We start from the raw sequence: 7,146 nt of genomic DNA, 5'->3' as shown, positions 1-7,146 counted from the left end.
GTACGGGACTACTGATTTCTGTATCATTTCTGCAACGCAAATCTACTTCTGAAACCGCAATGCAAAAATCAACTACCTGCAATGATGGAATTCTGGCCTGAGTTTCAAATTGGAGGCTGCTCTACCTGACACGCACACGCTGTCATTCCAAACCCTGGGTAAAGAGGGTCAGAAAATGTGGAGTAAAATGTACGCAGATGGGTCAGTGTACCAGAGGAGACGCTGTAGAAGGACAGCGTGCCAGCCAGCCAGTCCAGGTACACTCCTACTCTGTTCAAATAAGACGAAGTAGCAGGGAAAGCAATACTCCTAGCACTATGGCAGGCGACGTAACTTGTCAAAGCATCGCAAACTCCAGGACTTGTCATTACGTCCAAGCCAACAGTCCCCAACCTCTCCACTCCTGCCGATTTTTCTGTCACTCCCATTTCCTCTCAATTACTGTGTCTATTCAGACCCTCTTTACACAGCACCTGCCAACAGCCCTCAAACTCCCTGCGTGATCAGGCTACGGCAGATAGCTCACAGGCATCTAATGGAGAGACCGAAGGACACGATTATTAGTATTTTTAATCACTCATTTAATCTTATTTCTATCCAACGAAAACATTGAAGTATTCTCACTGAGTCATTTGTGTGTGTGCAGCTTTCAAGAGAGACATTCAACATTTTCTTAGGCCAGATTTGATCCAGTGTTCTGCATCATGATCCACACCTTCTCAAAACCCATTCAAGGAGGTCCGTCTCGATCCACGTTGAGTGAAAAGATAGTATCAAACCATTTGATGCTTAAAATGTGCGTTAGTTCACTTTAGTAATTTTAACTAAAAACTGAATTTCCTAACCGGAGTGTCTCCAATTTGCAGTCTGGACTTTCCAGTCCAGCAGAGAGCAGCTTCACTTGTGAATTCTGCAAGTCATTGTCACTCAGATCCAGCTCTCAGGTTTGAGCTGAGGCCAGCGTCTCACAGCATCATTCCGTGAGGTTACATCCTTTCAGTTTGAAGAGGAATAACTTACATGATCAACAAAAATATTACCTAGTAGGTTTTTAATCCATTGGAAGGTGAGGTGGGACACTCCATGCAATAAAAGTGTACATTTTGTTTTGTTGGAAATGTATCATCTAATGAAGAGCTTTTAAAATCACCAGGTACTCAGAGCTGTTCTGGAGGCTTTGATCATAGTCAAAAGGCCTCAAAAGACCTGATTTGCAGTATTTCCTTAGGTCAATCATATCCAGCTGCTCTTCTGATGTCAGCAACACGAATGCCAAATCAGACCACTGGGCAGGTGAGAGTTTGGCCTCGGAAAGACTTCCTGAGCTAAGGTATGTTTGGATCTCCTTTCACTAGAGAATGGTCCTTCAGACAGTGGAACAGATTGATGCTTCTCCTTGATGTACTTGACTGTTTCCTCCATTGTTCTGACCTGATTCTAGTCTTTGTTAGTAGGGACCGTAAGAGAGTCTGGTTGGGTTCCAGTGAGAGGCGGAGGAGGAGGCAGAAGAACAAGTCCAGGTGTCCATTTTTACACCAAGTCCTCGTCCACTGCTTTCTTATGGACGATGGTTGCAGGCGTCTCTTCAGATGTTAGAAGATTTCTGCTCGTTTCCTGTTCAACCACGAGGTTGACATTCTCGTTGTTGAATGTCAAACACAGACGGCGGCAAGAAACTCCCGGATGCTGAAATGCACAAAGCAGTACACCTTCTCCTGGAACAACCCACACAGACACTGTCTGGAGAGCCGAGTGCACTGACGCTTCTGTAACAGCAATGCCACATTCTTCCAGTTCTCCTTCATAGGAGATCCGATTGCCCTTTTTCCAGTTGTGAATATGTCTCAGCATTATCTGGTCTCTTTGGATATTTCAGTTTTTTTTGTTAGCCATATGTTACAGTTCAGGAAGTGTGAATACATTTGAGTCAGGGCCTTCAGCATCTCTGGACTCTTTCACGCAACAGCGTCCAGAACTGTAGCTGAAATGCAACTGAAGACTGGTATGTGGCACATGATGGAGAGGCTTCCTGAAGACTTCAGGCGTGTAATGATTTTGCTGGCTAGGCTCTTGTCACTGATTTTTCTTCCTGGAGTAAATCCTTCTGTGGGTCATTGAAGCCTCATCTCTGTCACATGGTCAACACGCGACTAGCAGCTGCTGGCCGGGAGGTTATCCAGATGTGAGCAGAGGGAAGCAGATTCCCCCGAATGAGGTTTGTCAGCCGCATGCCCACTGAGGTCGACTTTAACATCACACCAGATCTCGTTGTTCTGGAAGACGATACTCATCCAGACCATCAAAGACAAACAGTACTTTGTACTTGTTGAAGTCTGAGATTGCGGACTCTTATTTCCATTAAACAAAAGTGCTTGAGAAGGTGAAGTTCTTCCCCCCCCCCCCCCCCCCCCCCTTCATCAAATTCCACTCTCGAAAAGGAAGTGAAAATATCATCTGGATATCTTGAATGGCTTTTCCTTCAGCCCAGTCCAGAATTAACTTCTGGACAGACTGTTCTGCCAATGCCAGCAACTCCCTTGGTCAGGACAGTTCTGATGGTTTTGTCTTGCTCAGCTAAGGGTTCAAAGATGTCGTTGCATTTGGTCGGTGTCTCTTTTGTGTTGCTGATCTCCTGGATTCTGTCTCACCTCATGTTCATTATTGACCTCTCCACTTCCACCCTCTGAATGCAGAGCTCTGTGTAGATCTGATTGAGAAGTGTTGGGTTTCCTTGTGTAGCCATTCCTTCACACATTCAAACTTCCTTTTTTTAAGTTGAATTTGAGTTTAGGTTGACTCACCACAAGCTCACCTAAGCGATCTGAAAATGACAAATGTACTTTGAAGCATACATACTGAACTAATAAAGGCATAGTACTTTCACTACGTATTTTTGTATCCAACTTTGTGGGCATATTGAAATTGAACATTAAAGATCTTACTGTTCTCCAGTGTTTCAGCGAGCTCGTTCTGGTTTCATGTTCCTCGGGATGTGCAGTGTGATCTTCAGAGCCCCCTCTCTGGCACTGCTCTCCTGGTTCTCATCTTCACCGTACACCACCACCTTCCCCTGACTGTCAGAGCATTCTGGGTGATTTGGACTCAATCTTCTTGAACTTCTTTAATTCACTCTTTACAAATGTGATGACTTGGTCTTCAACCAACTGGAATAGGTCTTTATGTAAAGAACATTATTTATCTGAACATTTAATCATTTGTATTTCCTGGTTGGACCTTGAGCCTTGGGGTTTAAATACTAGAGGTTAAAGGTCAAAGATACCAAACAACTATCCATTCACTTTTAACTGTAAGACATGAGCCAGCTCCCCTTGAATATGGAGGACACGTCTGCCGTGGACAGGCCACGGGGAATGTCTGACTGATCTCTCTGCACACATGACATAACACGCATCACAAGTGCTACCTTATCGATGATCATCTGGCACATGGTGGAATACAGCAATTGTCTGTCTAGCTCTAAGATCCAAAGCACTCACCTTTGATCAGTAGAAATGCCTTCCTCCCTGAATTGTGTTTTAGGATGAGCCATTGACCAGTCCCTCTTAAAGGACTCACAGCTGAGTCCAGGGGAATTGTCTCCTGTTGGATCCTGTCAGCAGACAACTTAAACCTACAGTCAAACATAAGTGAGTCCTGACTTCATGCTTTAATGTGGAGACATAAAGACGATAAGAGGGAACCGTGATAAATTCTTACGCATGCCCAGGGTTCCCATTCCTGAAGTGTTCTTGAAGTTCCATTGACTGATCCCTGTTCTTGGACAGACTGCTGTGTATGGTCTCTGATGCTGGGCCCTGTAAAGAAGCACATTCAGTGTAACTCATAAAACTACAGGAAGTTGGTGATTATTGACTAGAAACAAACGAGCAGAACAAGAGAACGCAAACCAGACAAGCTGTTGATCAGTAGATATTTCTTCTGTCTTGGAAGTTGAACGGAGGATCAACAGACATGTCTGTTCGCATGGACAGACAGCTGGGTACAGGTCAGACTGGTCTCTCCTGCTGGATTTGGCTTCAACACAGAGACAGATCTTCGGTCTAGAATATCTTCTGCCTTAGCCTGGGTTCCAATCTGTTTGTGCCATCAAGCCATTCCTTGCATGCCAAGGAGTGACATGATGGCACAGACAGATTGGAACCCAGGCTACTTCTGCCGTATGATGTAATATCACTTCTGAGCTCTACAATTATCAACATTTGTGATAGATTCCCAACAGCATATCTGTCTCAGTCCCATACATACAATGAAGCTGGAAGGTGTTGTGTCAATTCCATCAGAGTGCCATTTTTTTTTGGAGGCACTGCCCCCCTCCACTCTCTCCCGAGAGACACTCCTGTTCGAGGCAGTGCCCCCCTCCACTCTCTCCCCAGAGTCTCATTTTAGAGGCAGTGTGCTCATGCAGTGCAGAGAACAGAATTGTGAAGACAATTACAGGCCCACCACTTCATTTGGAAAACATTGTGGCAGCTCAGCACCTGGTTTACTATAATAAATCACTTCAAATAGGAATATCAGCGGTGTAACTATCCAAGCGAATATGGTCAACGGTGTTCATCATATGGCATTGCTTATGAAAACTGCTAAGAATAATAAAAGCTGCACTGCATTAGATTTGAGTTGTTCTTAGTGTTGGCAAGCAGGCGGTTGGTGGTTTTCACCCATGTTGAAATTGAATTTCCACCGTGTCACACGAACCGCGTAGAACACGTTACAGGAAATCGCCAACCAACTTTGCGTGACAGCTTTCCGCAGTCCGGTGATTCATCAATGTTCACCAGCTTTATAAACACCCATGTCGTTCACCATTACATTTCATGACTGCCATGTGGGATAGAGTAAAAGGTATCGCGATCCAGAGCCGATGGTCATGAACAAAGGCATTTAGGCTACATTTGGTTCGGACAGAAACCTACCAATAACCATGTATCTGTTACAGGACATTGCATTTTGCAGGCTATAGGCTTTGGCTGCCTTGAGGTACCCATGCTGAAGTGTGAATCCAGAAGAAGAAATTAAACACCCTTTACACCCTCACCTCCAATAGCAGGCATCTTATGTAACTGACTACAAAAACAGCATGCTATTCACAAGGACCACAAAGGAGGAAATACAGTTGAGGTCAGAAGTTTACATGCACTTAGGTTGGGAGTCATTAAAACTCGTTTTTCAACCACTCCACAAGTTTCTTGTTAACAAACTATAGGTTTTGGCAAGTCAGTTAGGACATCTACCTTGTGCATGACAAGTTTTTTTTTCAACAATTGTTTACAGAAAGATTATTTCACTTATAATTCACTGTATTACGATTCCAGTGGGTCAGAAGTTTACATACACTAAGTTGACTGTGCCTTTAAACAGCTTGGAAAATTCAAGTTAATGTCATGGCTTTAGAAGCTTCTGATAGGCTAATTGACATAATTTGAGTCAATTGGAGGTGTACATGTAGATGTATTTCAAGGACTACCTTGTGAAAATCAAAAGAAATCAGCCAAGACCTCAGAAGAAAATAATTGTAGACCACCACAAGTCTGGCTCATCCTTGGGTACCACATTTATCTGTACAAACAATAGTACGCAAGTATGAACACCATGGGACCACGCAGCCGTCATACTGCTCAGGAAGGAGACGCGTTCTGTCTCCTAGAGCTGAAAGAACTCTGGTGCGAAAAGTGCAAATCAATCCCAGAACAGCAAAGGTCCTTGTGAAGATGGAGGAAACAGGTACAAAAGTATCTATATCCACAGTAAAACGAGTCCTATATCAATATAGCCTGAAAGGCTGCTCAACAAAGAAGCCACTGCTCCTAAATGGCCATAAAAAAAGCCAGACTACGGTTTGCAACTGCTTATGGGGACAAAGATCGTACTTTTTGGAGAAATGTCCTCTGGTCTGATGAAACAAAAATATTACTGTTTGGCCACAATGACCACCATTATGTTTGGAGGAAAAAGGGGGGGCCTTGCAAGCTGAAGAACACTATACCAACCGTGAAGCACGGGGGTGGCAGCATCATGTTGTGGGGGTGCTTTGCTGCAGGAGGGTCTGGTGCACTTCACAAAACAGATGGCATCATGAGGGAAGAAAAATTGTGGATTAATTGAAGCAACATCAAGACATCAGTCAGGAAGTTAAAGCTTGGTCACAAATGGGTCTTCCAAATGGACAATGACCGCAAGCATACTTCCAAAGTTGTGGCAAAATGGCTTAAGGACAACAAAGTCAAGGTATTGGAGTGACCATCAAAGCCCTGATCTCAATCCTATAGAAAATGTGTGGGCAGATTTGAAAATGCGTGAGCGAGCAAGGAGGCCTACGAACCGGACTCGGTTACACCAGCTCTGTCAGGAGGAATGGGCCAAAATTCCCCCAACTTATTGTGGGAAGCTTGTGGGAGGCTAACCAAAACATTTGACCCAAGTTAAACAATTTTAAAGGCAATGCTACCAAATACTAATTGGGTGTATGTAAACTTCTGACCCAGTGGGAATGTGATGAAAGTAATAAAAAGTTGAAATAAATCACTACTATTATTCTGACATTTCATTCTTAAAATAAAGTGGTGATCCTAACTGACCTTAAACAGGGAATTTTTACTTGGATTAAAATGTCAGGAATGATGAAAAACTGAGTTTAAATGTATTTGGCTAAGGTGTATGTAAACTTCTGACTTCAACTGTACATAAATACTCACAATATGGACGACTTGATCTGTGTGTTGATACCGTTTCCAAATTGCAACTCCTCGGCTTAAACAATTGAACGCGCACTTACAATTAATGTGGGCAGTGTATTAAATTAGTTAACGAAGGACTTACCCTGTTTGCTTCCTCCGGCTGTTTGGTCGTCAATGGCTTTGCTGGCTGAGATATTTTGACTCTCACGTGCGTTGTCATTGTACCCGTTTTTGTGGACTGCATATTTCAGAAAGCTCATTAGCAGCAGGCAGGCCTTTAATTTATTCTGACTAAGGAAAAAGGACTACGGCTATATTTCCTCATTATTTTGATGGTATGCCTACAGTTTACAAAATAATCGTTTTTTTATTTCTGACTTTCTTTTTTGATGCACCATGTTTAACAAAAATGGTAGGCCTCTTGCCGAATTAAAATAAGAGCAACAAC

The sequence above is a fragment of the Oncorhynchus mykiss genome, chromosome 13 (assembly GCF_013265735.2).
Source record: "Oncorhynchus mykiss isolate Arlee chromosome 13, USDA_OmykA_1.1, whole genome shotgun sequence".
In the NCBI taxonomy this organism is placed as follows: domain Eukaryota; kingdom Metazoa; phylum Chordata; class Actinopteri; order Salmoniformes; family Salmonidae; genus Oncorhynchus; species Oncorhynchus mykiss.
Note: the sequence above shows the minus strand (reverse complement) of the source record.